This window comes from Pipistrellus kuhlii, unplaced genomic scaffold (assembly GCF_014108245.1).
Source record: "Pipistrellus kuhlii isolate mPipKuh1 unplaced genomic scaffold, mPipKuh1.p scaffold_m20_p_5, whole genome shotgun sequence".
NCBI lineage: Eukaryota > Metazoa > Chordata > Mammalia > Chiroptera > Vespertilionidae > Pipistrellus > Pipistrellus kuhlii.
Window position 1 is genome coordinate 9,245,662 of NW_023425551.1, and position 13,328 is coordinate 9,258,989.

The 13,328-nt window shown below is 39.6% G+C and overlaps 1 long non-coding RNA gene across 1 annotated transcript in view; it reads left to right on the plus strand.

The window, feature by feature from the left end:
* Nucleotides 1–2,224: 2,224 nt before the first annotated feature.
* LOC118705928 overlaps nt 2,225–13,328 on the plus strand; it is a 29,012-nt gene continuing 17,908 nt past the window's right edge. Inside the window, exon 1 of the long non-coding RNA XR_004983859.2 lies at nt 2,225–2,434. This is a non-coding gene — a long non-coding RNA (uncharacterized LOC118705928). The remainder of the gene's footprint in view (nt 2,435–13,328) is intronic.

Sequence of the window (13,328 nt, forward strand, 5' to 3'; positions counted from 1 at the left end):
CCTGCTTCCAGATGATGATGATGGAACCCATTCATGACTACACAGAGGTAACAGACGACAAGGTACTGTTCACGGATGGGAGCAGTTACGTTCAGGATGGGACCTGATATGCAGGGGCAGTGGTAGTCACCCTGGACCACACCATTTGGGAACAGCTCCAGAACTTTTGGCCTTAATCCAGGCCCTTTGATGGAGACACTGGGCCATCCACAGAGGAAAGAGGGTTACTAACTGCAGCCAGAAGGAATTGGCTGAACAGAAGCAAGCCACTGAAGGACCAGATGGTTGATGTACCCTCCAGATGACAAGACTGTTGGTCCCAGAGGCTCTAGGTCAGAGTTGCCCGGTGACACCAGGTTAAGTGTCACCAAGCCTTCTGAACTTCTTTGAGGCAGAGTTGCTAGAAGTACTGTCTGTGCACAGGTAAATGCTAAGCAAGGTAAGGGGATCCCCCCTGGGAATTCAGGTCCCAGGGAACCTCCCCAGGAGAGCATTGGTAGGTGGATTTCAGAGATTAAACCACCAGCATTAAGGTCTAATTTTTATAGACACTTCAGACTAGGTTGAGATATACCCCACTATCTGATAACAGCCCCACCTTGGTAGCTAAGGTATCTCAGAGTATAGCTCTAGCCTTAGGACAGGTAGGTGTGACTCGGGAGGAAGGGGGTTTAACTAAATGTGTCTTAGAATCGGTGAAAATTGGACCAACCCCCTGTCCTTTGCCCTCTTGAGGGCCAAGTGTACCCCTTACTGGGACAAGTTTCCCCTTTTTGGGAGGGGATCATGTATGGTAACCATTTCCTTGCTCAAGGCCTTACATTACAGGCTCTGCAGTTTGCTTGTTCCAGATGCACTGCCAGTGCCCACCGCAGACCCTGTAGCCCCAGAACTCAATGTGGGTAAAGAAATTTGCTGCCCAAGGACTCAAAGGGATGCTGCACTGTTATCCTGAGCACGCCCACGACTGTTGAAGTAGATGGCACCCAGACCTGGCTACACCACTCCCAGCTCCTGCACAGAAAACAACCTGGATCCTGGCAACTAGCAGCCTCACCCGCGAGATCCCTAGCCTGGGCTCCACACAGGCCAGGAGGAGACTTGATGCCTGCAGGAGGGGAACTGGACTTCAGTGAAGACAGTACTAATGGGAACTGTGGTACTGGAGGTTTTGGTAACTGTAAGAACATTTTTGCTAGCCAGTGAGGAAGTCTGGGGCTAAGTAAAGTTACATGTGCAAGGTAATAAGAGAGCAGAAAGAGAGGAATAGAGAAGGCAAGAAGGAAATTGGTATGAAAACTTATTTTCCTGGCCCCCCTGGTTAATGACCTTAATAATAGCTATAGCAGTTAAGAGGGCTCCAGTCCTTATTCCCCTTTTACTGGGAATTGGAATTGCAGGATCAATGGCTGTAGGAACATCAGCCCTAGTTAAGGGGAACCAGGACTAAAAAGAATTGAGCCAACAGATAGATACTGACCTTAGCACTATTGAAAGTACAATCAGCAAGTTAGAAGGGTCACTGAGCTCCCTAGCTAAAATTGTTCTCCAGAATAGATGGGGTTTAGACCTATATTTTTTTACGCTGGAGTCATAAAGGGGAGCCTCAGCCAACTTAGAGAAAAATTAGAAACAAAGCAACGAGATCGGGAGGCGCATCAAGGGTGGTTTGAGAGTTAGTACAGCCGGTGCCCTTGGTTCACCAACCTCATATCCACCCTGATGGGTCCCCTTATTATACTGCTTTTAATTCTCACTTTTGGGCCCTGTATCTTAAATCGCCTAGTCACCTTCATCAGGGAGAGAATAAGTGCTGTACAGGTATTAATACTCAGGCAGCACTACCAGTCCCTCAGCCAGGGAGATAGCCTCAGAGAAGAATATATAGAGACAAAAGTTCCATGATTAGAACTTACCAAAAAGCAAATGGGGGAATGAAAGAATAAAAATGTTTAAAAGCTGTCTGTGTTATCTCAACTATCCAAGGCCCCCGCCAGTGATGGGAACAGGACCCTTAAAGTTGTCTCAGGAAATAGCCCCGAGCAGGGAGTAAACAGAGCAAGGTCTACTCCGACAAGATAAGAGAAACAGGATAACAGAGTAAACCTTGCTTTGACAGTTCAAAGTGAAATAGAGTGCGAGATTACCGGACAGGACTGTTGACTTAGCGCAAGCCCTGTCATAAAATATGTTAACAAACCCAGTCTCCCCTTTTAGAATTCCTTTGTTCCCCTCTTCCCCCTCCGGGTGTAACCCCTCCCGACATAGTTTTTGCCTATATATACTTGTAAGATTTTCTGCTCGGGGCTCGACTCCTCTGCTCCTGCGTGAGTTACGAGTTGAGCCCCAGCGCGCTGGAATAAAGCCTCTTGCTGTTTGCATCAAGTGACGCCTCCTGCGGTTGATTGGGGTCGCCGTCTGTCCGTGGGACAGAGTGAGGGTCTCCCTCTGGGGGTCTTTCAAAGCCAGAGAAGTATTTTTTTTCCCAAAAGGTTTTAAAAAACTTTTTTCAAATTAGTATACTCTGGCGTTTAATCCACAAGGTGTTCTGCCCCCAAATTGGCAGAATTACTATGATTTGTATAAAAAGCAATCATTCAGTGTGACTTGAGTAGAGAGGCTGTGTTTGTGTGTACTAGTATATGGGAAAAATTGAGGCAAATGAAAAATCTGTTAAGAAAAGATAAGGCTACCCTGTATATCACATTTATGATGATGGAATCCACCCATGAATAGTTAGGAGCCAGTAGAGGAGTTGCATCAGTCATTTTCATGCTCTAGCTGTGTGTTAGGACAATTGTCTTGGCAATGTGTTTGACAGCTACTAGCATTATAGCAACTGAGCTCAGTTACTAACTTATGAGAATAGGAGTAAACAGATAGATTGAGAGGTATTTAAAAAAGGCAAAAGGGAGATATTGCAGAACATCATGTCCAGTTCTCAGTAAAGCAGAGTCAAGGTCATCTGGTCTGTGAAGAAAGTCTGGGTCAGAATTCCAGCTGGCTGAGGCTTTTTCAACAAGAGGTTACTGAGTTTATATTACGTTTAAGCTTTGCTCCTTGATTTGAAATGAAGATTCAAAACTGAAAAGCAATTTTCTTTAGTTGATCATTTTTGAGAAAAGAAGAATCTGCTTATAATAAAAAGTTGTCAGGCATACTTTCCTTGACATCATGTTAAACTTTAGGCAGGTAAATTCTTAAGTTTTTCATGCCAAATCTTTTCTTCATCTTCATTGATGTATGAAAATATTTTTGTGTAATTATTGATTAGCTATATTCTTGTTTAAAAGTTCACTTGAGCCGAGACCGGTTTGGCTCAGTGGTAGAGCGTCGGTCTGCAGACTGAAAGGTCCCGGGTTCGATTCTGGTCAAGGGCATGTACCTTGGTTGCAGGCACATCCCCGGTAGGGGGTGTGCAAGAGGCAGCTGGTCGATGTTACTCTCTCATTGACGTTTCTAGCTCTCTATCTCTCTCCCTTCCTCTCTGTTAAAAATCAATAAAAATATATTTTTTAAAAAATAATAAAATAAAATAAAATAAAAAGTTCACTTGATTGAACTCAGTGTACAGTTTATATTGATTTTACCTAAAATAGTGTTTACTCAACACTTCATCTTACTTTTCTTTATAATCTCAGTTTATATGTGCATCGAAGTGATTAGTTACCATACTAGTAAGAAAATCAGATCTTAATTATCCACTAGGAGAAGAGAAATAACATGGGTCATTGACACTCAAAAATAAAATTAAAAATCATATTATTTTGAATATACTTCCTCCAATATGAATTGTTTTCTGGCTGAGCTGCTGAGAAAAAGACATGTGTAAATTTTACCCTCCTTGTCCCCCAATTCAATATAAGCAAGTCACCTAAAATGTAAGATAACTGTAGAAGCCATATGTCTGGCAATCAATCCAAGACTAGGAAAGAATATATAATGCCTTTATATTGAAATGGTTGGGTTGCAACATCTTTATTCGCCCTATTTACAGTGAGAAATTACCCATTTTGCTCTCGCATTTGAGAACTGCAGGAGAAGAGTAGTGAAATGATGTAAATTGATCTTCACTTAACCTATTCATGGAACAAGCGGCTTTGATTTGAAATATTCATTGAATGTGTGTGCAATAACTATGGCTAGCTCAAACGTATTCCAGGGGATACAACTACTTATTATGTTCATGGAGTTCTGCCAATCTACAAGGCTTGAAAGTAGGTCATAATTAAAATGGAATCACTCCGTTTTGCTGGAATTTCTGCTTAAGCCGAAGAGTCAGAATTAAGCAAAATCATGTTAAGAGGTACTTCTGTAACAGCAGGAGTGATTTGTCTTCCTTTTGAACTAGGCTGTTAGTTGACTCTTCAGTATTGCTTTCCCCATAACTGATTTTCTTATTAACCAAAAAGATGCTGTAAAATGAATGAACTCAAGGGGTTCCATGCCTTATTTTAGGCATGGGTGTTACTTATGCCCATTTTCAGGCACTTTTTTATTAAGGCTTTCTCTTCTAAAAGTTAATCAGTATCTCTTTAACCGAATTGGAATTAATCATGAAAGATACTTATCTACTGAGAGTAGGGGAGTAATGCATTTACATTTCTTGGGAATTAGACAGAGAAAAATCAAAACAATATTTAAAATGTAAAGTTCTTTGACTAAGTCAGCTCTTGAAAACATCTAAATAGCCAAAGCCAGTTTGGCTCAGTGGTAGAGCATCAGTCTGCCAACTGAAAGGTTCCAGGTTCGATTCCGGTCAAGGGCATGTACATGGGGTGTGCAGGAGGCAGCTGGACGATGTTTCTCTCTCATAGACATTTCTAGCTCTCTATACCTCTCCCTTCCTCTCTGTTAAAAATCAATAAAATATATTTTAAAAAACAAACAAACATCTAAATAATATACAGGTAAGGGCATGTACTGGGAGATAGGGGATGCTGGGAGGAGGTCAATGGGGGGGGGGGGGGGGGAGACATATGAACTATTATTTGTAATACTTCAAACAATAAAAAAGAAAATATGTAAAAATAAATTAATTAATTAAATAAAAATAAATATCTATGCCTAAAATAAAAAATATATATGCCTAAAAAGAACATATATATGAAAGACTTTAAGTTAGATTTTATAAGTATATAAGCAAGAAATATATATATATTATATATATATTAACTTTTTTACACCACCCTCTCAGTCAAGATTAACTTGTAACCCAAGTAATAGCTGTGCAGTGCATCCTGAATCTATGAAAAACATTGTGAAGTTTCCTATCTTATTTTTAGAAAATTTATTCACTAAGAGAATATGATTCTTTTCATTGTGTAAGCAAAGTCCTGTCTACATTACTAGTCAACGACCAAGATGGAGTGGCAGGGATTAAATATTCCTTCCCACCCAGGAATGGTTTTCAGGAAGCACAGGACTGACTCCTTGAGGGAAGAAAAACACTCTGAGCCATAAAATGGCACCATCTTTTAGCCTGTGATGAAGGTGATGTCCAGGCTGAAGCTGGAGTGGCTGAAATGCAAGAGAGCCCAATAGTTTATCTACATTAAAAAGTCAGAAACTAAGAATATATGGCTCAGTACTGAGTTAGTTTGTTTCTCCATTAACAACTGTTCCTTTGGGAGCCTTTACTAAGGCTGTCAGAATTAGTGATAAAGAGCAGTTCGCCAGCCTCTGGGTCCTCACTAATTGCAACATAAGGCTCACAATTATTATCCACTTTCACACACATCGATTTGGTTCAGTGGATAGAGCATCAGCTTGTGAATTAAAAGAACCTGGGTTCGATTCCAGTCAAGGACACGTGCGCAGGTTTCAGGCTCAATCTCCAGTAGGGAACGTGCAGTAAACAATCAATCAATGGTTCTCTCTCATCATCCATGTTTCTATCGCTCTCTCCCTCTCCCTGCCTCTCTGAAATCAATAAAGTATGTTTTAAAAAAAGCAAAACAAGAGGAATTGGGTTAAAGGAAGACTATACCCTAATCCTAGCAGAAATGGGGATTGGTCCACCCCATCTCTTGACTGAAATGAAGTGCCCCACTGAGGTGACAGAAAGGTCAGTGTCCTCTTCCTATGTCTGGCAGTTCCTGAATTTAGTGAACCGGCTGAAGTTCTGTGGGCACACAAGAGTCAGGTAAGTGACCCTGAAATCAATACTCTTCCTTCCAGTCCTCTGCTGTTTGAAATATTAGCCAGAATAACTACCCTCTCCACATTCACTGTTACTACCGAGCAGCACGGAAAATATAGGCTCTGAAATCCTGTCAGGATCACCTGAATGTTGAACAAGATGGGAGGCTGGGAAAGTGTCCTGCAGGTCTTTCTGTTAAAGGGGTGTTATCTTGCTGTCACATTTGGGGTGGGTATGTCCGATTCCAGTCTTGATGTGGCCTGAGGATGGTTCTTCTGATTTGGACAAATTAACGTATTTTCAGGGGCTCATGGGTAAATTACTGGTATTTATGAGATGGATATCAAAAAATCAAAATGATTTGGGTTGTCAGAAGAAAAGATTGGGGGGGGAAATGGAAGAGAAGACACGAGAATCCAAGGCTCCTTGCCTTTCACAGAACCTCCTCCTCCTTTCTCTGTTGTCCCTTCTCCCTCTCTCCCCCTGTATCTCTTTATTCCTCCTTGCCTCACACTGATTTTGGTGAAGGCGAGGTAACAATCTTTTAAACAGGTGATTCCGCCGAAACCGGTTTGGCTCAGTGGTAGAGCATTGGTCTTCGGACTGAAAGGTCCCAGGTTCGATTCCGGTCAAGGGGCATGTACATTGGTTGCGGGCACATCCCCGGTAGGGGGTGTGCAAGAGGCAGCTGGTCGATGTTTCTCTCTCATAGACGTTTCTAGCTCTCTATCTCTCTCCCTTCCTCTCTGTAAAATATCAATAAAATAAATATCAATAAAATAAAAAAAGATTTAAAAAACAAAAAACAAAAACAAAAAAAAAAGGTGATTCCTTCCATTAATGGGTTTCCCTAGAAAGAAGAATAAGAGCACAAGGCCTTCAGCTGGTAGTGAAATGATGTGATCTGTGTGAGGACACAGGCTTCCATGCCCTGTGGCCCGGCCCTGAGTCCACTTGACGTCTTAGCCCAATTCCACCTGCAAGAGTGCCTTGCAAGAGTGCCTTATCAGCCACACACCATGTAGCCAGGGAGCAGACATGATAAAGAGGCCTGATCAGAGGCCTGTCCAGCTGAACATTAGATAAAAGATTGTGTCCTTCTGTAAAGGCAACACTAATCACTTGGAAAAAGCCAAACAAACCAGCTGTGAAGCTGATGAATGGAGAGAAACCAAAGAACCTTGTAATTTCCATTTTTCTTATCTCAATGTGAGGAAAACCAGCCCTTCCTATTTGGATTCCATTTGAGAAGCTACCCAGGACTCCCGATCTTCCACACACACCTTTTTTGCCCAGTGATATTGTGCATGTAATGGCTTCTTTTCCCTGTGTTCCAGAAACTTTGCAGAGGTACCCCACAGCATGTGTTCGTGCATGGAGAGGAGCACGGAGTGCTGTATGCAGCTCTGCAAATGGCATATTTTGCTCCTTTAAAGGAGTAAGCATGCCAGGGTACAAGTCACCTCATCAAGAAATATGGCAGCCAGGGGCAGCTGACTATCCCCTACCATACACAAGTATACAAAAACCCATCTTCATTTTCTATAACAAAGTAAAATTAATTAGTATGCATCAAGTACTCTAGACTTAAATTTGACACACAAAAAAATGTTTTAACTCATTTGATTGGAAGGATGATATAGAAAAAAATCTAATTAACAAACAGAAATCTGACATTTATAGATACTAGTGTAAACGATAAATTTAATATAGTTTTCTGCAGGACAAGTATACCTCCATAGATTTAGATGACTATTATATAATAGTATAAATACTGATTGACATACATCAAAAAAAATTCCCTTAGGGTAGGTTTGTCCTCAAAACTTCAAAAATTAGAGACACTTATTTTAAACACTGGAAGTTTAATTTTCATCTTTCAATGCATGCCTCTTAATAAAACTTTGACACTAGATGATGGGCATAGGTACCTTTTATTTTATACTAGAGGCCAGGTGCACCAAATTCATGTATGAGGAGGTGTCCCTCAGCCCAGCCTGCACCCTCTTCAATCTGGGACCCCTTGAGGGATGTCCTACTGACTCTCACAATCCAGGACTGCTGGCTTCCAACCATTTACCTGCCTGCCAGCCTGATCACCCCTTAACCACTCTCCTGCCAGCCTGATTGACAGCTAACTGCTCCCCTACTGGCCTGATTACCCCTAACTGCCCTCCCCAGCTGGCCCAGTCACCCCTAACGGCCCTCCATTGCCAGCCTGGTTGCCCCTAACTGCCCTTCCCTAGTGGCCCTATTTTCCCTAACTGCCCTCCTCTGCAGGCCTGGTCATCTCCTACTGCCCTCTCTGCTGGCCTGGTTGCCCCTAACTATTCTCTCCTGCAGGCCTGGTTGCTCCAACTGTCCTCCTCTGTAGGCCTGGTTGCCCCCAACTGCCTTCCCCTGCAGGCCTGGTCACCCCCAACTGCCCTCCCCTGCAAGCCATCTTGTGGCAGCCATCTTTGACCACATGAGGTGGCCATCTTGTGTGTTGGAGTGATGGTCAATTTGCATATTACCTTTTTATTATATAGGATTGGAAAAAAATTATTGAAGATGATAGAATAATTACTAAAGGGCTTAAATTGTCATGTAAATAAGATTGCTATTTATGGGATTGGCTGAAACATAGGAGAAATTTATTACACCTTGCAAATGATTTTCTTAATTAAGTATTCAGATCATCAGGCTCTAGCATTAAGCTATTCTTTAGACTTAGATTGGGTAACACTGCATACCTCATAAGAAAATATGCAAAATGTTCATATCATTATCTTAATACTAATCATTTAAAATGAAAGCAATAACAACATCACAACTATTTGTAAAAATCAGACAAAAATATGTTTGCATTGCTAATCAAAAATATGATTTAACCTTCACAATTGGTATAATACATTCAAAGATTATTCTTCCAAGAAAAATAATGTACCCACTTAAAAATTCAGTAATTCTGTTATTCTACAGTAATTCTGATAATTACTTTGCTTTGCTGTAGATGTGCTAGATATTTGATAGCTTCAATTTATATATAAAGATAGAATCAGCCATAGAAATTATTAGAAGACTATAATGTCACTATTTAATAATAGTACAGAGAGGAGGTTGTAAATGGTAAATACAAATTAAAAATAAGATGTTTAATTCTCCCTCTTGAAAATAATAAAGCCCCATCACCATCCCTGCTCCCTCTTCTTAGATTGTTAAATTTAAAATGTTTAGAATTGCAAATTCTTTCTTTGTATCTTTGAAATGTATTTTTAAAATTTAGATACATTAAAGCTACTTTATTGAGATATGATTAACATGTACGAGTTTTACATATTTAATGCACATAATTTTATATTTATATGCATCTGTGAATAACCACTACCATCAAGGTCATAGACATGTCCAATCACAACCAAGGTTTCCTCCTGCCCCTTTATCATCATCATTATTTTGTGTGTGTGTGTGTGTGTGTGTGTGTGTGTGTGTGTGGTAATATCTTCCATCTTAAAAAATTTTAAGTATACAATACAGATTGTTAGCTATGGACACTATGCTGCATAGTAGATCTTCAGAACTGTGTTGCATAACTGAAATAAGATAAGTTAAAGAAGACCAAAATAAATTGAGAAATAGAACATGCCATGAATTGACAGATTCAATAAGATAGCTATATAGCCCTAGTCAGTCTGGCTCTGTGGAGAAAGCATCAGCCCACAAATTGAAGGGTCCCAGGTTCAATTCAGGACAAGGGCATGTATGAGGGTTGTAGGTTTGATATCCAGTCATGGTCAAGAGCCTGTGGAGGAGGCAAGCAATCGATGTGTCTCTCTCACACTGATGTTTCTCTCTCTCTGTATCTCTCCCTCTTCCTTCTACTCTCTTAAAAAATTTAATGGAAAAATATCCTCTATTTAGGATTAACAAAAAAAAGAAAGTATTGTATATTGTTATAAAGATTCATTGCAATTATGATCATAATCCCAGCAGGAGTTTATAGAAATTGACTAGTTGTTTCTAAAATTTATATAATAATGCAAAAGAGCAAGAATAGACACACAAAAAATCTTAATAAACAAAACAAAGTTTCAGGACTTGTACTACCTGACTTCAAGCATTATTACAAAGCTGTAGTAATCAAGACGAGGCGATATTATCATAAAAAATAAATAGATCAATAAAACATTTTAGAAAACATATTCACTTAATTTTAACAAGGATGTCAATGCAATTCACGAGAGAAAGGAATGTCTCCATTAAATGATGCTGAAACAAGTAAATATTTATACAGAAAGAAATTGAACCTCAATACTTACCTTACAGTACACTTGAAAATTGACTTGATGTGCGTCATCAACTTAAATATAAATGCTAAAAGTATAAAATGTCTAGAAGATATGCAGTAAATATTTTCATGACACACATTATTTTGCTACATCACAAATAGGAAGAACTATGAAAGAAAGAACAGGAATTGCATAGACTTCTTCAAAATTAAAAAGTTGTGTTAATCAAAAGGCATCATTAAAAATGAATAGGCAAACAAAGATGAGAGAAACATATTAATAAAAGATATATTTGTCAAAGGACTTGTTTTTATAATATACAAAGAAGTCCTACACATCAATAATAATATGTAGTTTTTAAAAATGGATAAGGACTAAAACACTTCACAAAGGAAGGCATATAAATGACAGACAATCACATGAAAAGGTCATCAATATCATTAGGGAAACGCATATTAAAACCACAGTGAAATACCATTATATAAACACTAGAATAGCTAAAATGAAAAAAAACTGGCAACTCCAAATGTGAGCAGGCAGGATGAAGAGAAAGTGAAAATCTCATACATTGCTAGTGGGAATGTAAAAAAGTGCAATCACTTTGGAAAATGGTTTATCAATTTCCTTTTAAAAATTAAGCACATATCTATCATAAGGCCTGGAAATTCTTAGATATGTATCAAAGACAAATGAAAATGCATGTCTACAAAAAAAAATAGGCTTATACAAAACTGTCTTATCATCATAATAACTCTGATTTTTTAACATGAATTTAATTATTTGGGCAAATAAGATGGGCTAGGACAGTGGCCAGCAAACTGTAGCTCAAAAGCCACATGCGGCTCACGAGTTGTGGTTTGCCGCTCTGTTGACTAATGAGTTTGCCAAACACTGGGATAGGGGCTTAATCACAAGGAACAACAGCCTGTAATTATTGGAATTGAGAGTCCGCTAGGACATTCAAACTTTCATTCAGTATTACGCCTTCATCTATTACAAACAAACAAATAAAAACAAACAGACAACTGTTTCCAGGGGCCACGAGTTCCCAGCCCTGAGCTAGACATGACAGGCTAGAAAGTACTCTGGGCTCTCATCTCAGTTTAAATCCCATTATTACAAAGATCTCCCAAGTTTATGATTGTACGTTGCTTTCTGTTTGTTTTATATAGCTCATTCTCACTTTCTGCATTTATTTCACCATTCAACCACGTAAAAAGAAAGCAAACATGTTCTTTTGGGAACAAAAGCATCTAAGAACCTAATAAAAAGAAAAGGAAAAGGAAATGGTTCCTAATACTCTGAAATGCCTATTGTCTTCCCCCCGAAATTCAAAAAGCCTTTATTCCTTTTCTCTTTCTTCAAACAAAATGGTTACAGTCGTTAGAGAGACAATTAGGTCGTCTACAAGGTTCTCTGCAGAGTGAGCGGCCTGCTCTTGGCCACAGGAGCGTGGAGCTGCGGCTCATGCGTCAGGAGTGATGATGACACATCGCTTGGAGCGTGTGCCGGCCGGCCAGTCTCAGGCTAAGCCATTCCTGTGTGTCCTTCCCCTTCCGAGAGTGACAGTGTTTCCTCTCCCTCAGCCCCCAGCCTCCCCAGCAGGGAGCCACCGCTGACCTGCCACGGCTCAGCAGCTCCGGGCATTCCGCAGGGTGTTGTCTAATGAACTCCATGTGACAACTGATATTTAATGGTGACAAAGTCATCGATCCAGGACTGTGTTACAAATCATAGACTCGCTGGGTGGAGGGAGAGCAAACACACCTCTGTCATTCCACGTAATCTTAAGTGTGGGTGACCAACTCTTCACGCCTGCACAAGTGACAGTTTCCATGATTAATTCCAGGGATGAGATGGATGGGCAATTTGAAGATCAAGGCAGTTAATTTTCTCGCAGGTACTAGTTATCTTCTCCCAACAGGAGGGAGAATTAACATTTATTGAGAGCCCAGGCCCTTTGCTAAATGTTTAATGGAAATGACCTCATCAATTACCTCTCCTTACAAATAAAGAAACTAATACTCAAGAAATGTAAAGTTGTCCAAGGTCATGAAGCTAATAGGTTTTGGAGGAGAGGAATTAAACCCCAGGTTCTATGATGTCCAAGCATTCTAACACCAACTCATTAATCTTTTTTTTTTTTTCTTTTACATGGAAAATAAAATCTTATTGACTGAGCCACTTACACAGCAAAGACTGGGGGGGGGGGGGAAATACACACATTTGTAGAAAAAGTATGTTAATAAGTCTGTTTAAAAATGTTTTCTATAAATCTTTTTTTTTATTCAGTCAGAAGAGCCTAATCTCTGTTGCCTACAGAAATGACAGTAAACAGAGGGCACACTTATGCAAAGGTTGAGAATCATCTCTTCAAAGGGGAAATGCTTCTGTAAAAAAAACATAAATGTGCAAATATCTGAAACTTAAAAGCAGAAAGGTTGCACTATAAAACTAAAAGGGAAAACCTCTGAAAATCTGCTAATAATGCTGTTTAAGTATCAGCATGCGGACTAGCTGCAGTAGACTGGTGACAGGCTTGCATTTTAACATCCATTAAACCCATCTACCACTGTGATATCAAAGGAAATGAGCAAATTGCAAGCAAAGAATCATTTCATGAAAATCTAACAATATTAACTATTGGCTTTCTGACAGACCAGCTGAAAATATAGCAGTTACTTCAAACATCTAGATGAAAAGTAAGAAACAAATCAGTTAATAAGTTTTCAGTCTGCAAGATGACCAATGCTGGTTTAATAATCTGATATATTAGTTAAACAAAAATAAAGACAAGAAAAAGGAAGGGAAATGTATCTTTCCTCTCTGAGTATGCTTGCATAAAGGTATACTAAAAAGAATTGTACAACCAAAGGACAGATTTGAAGAAAGTAATTGTAATGAGTTTGAAGATA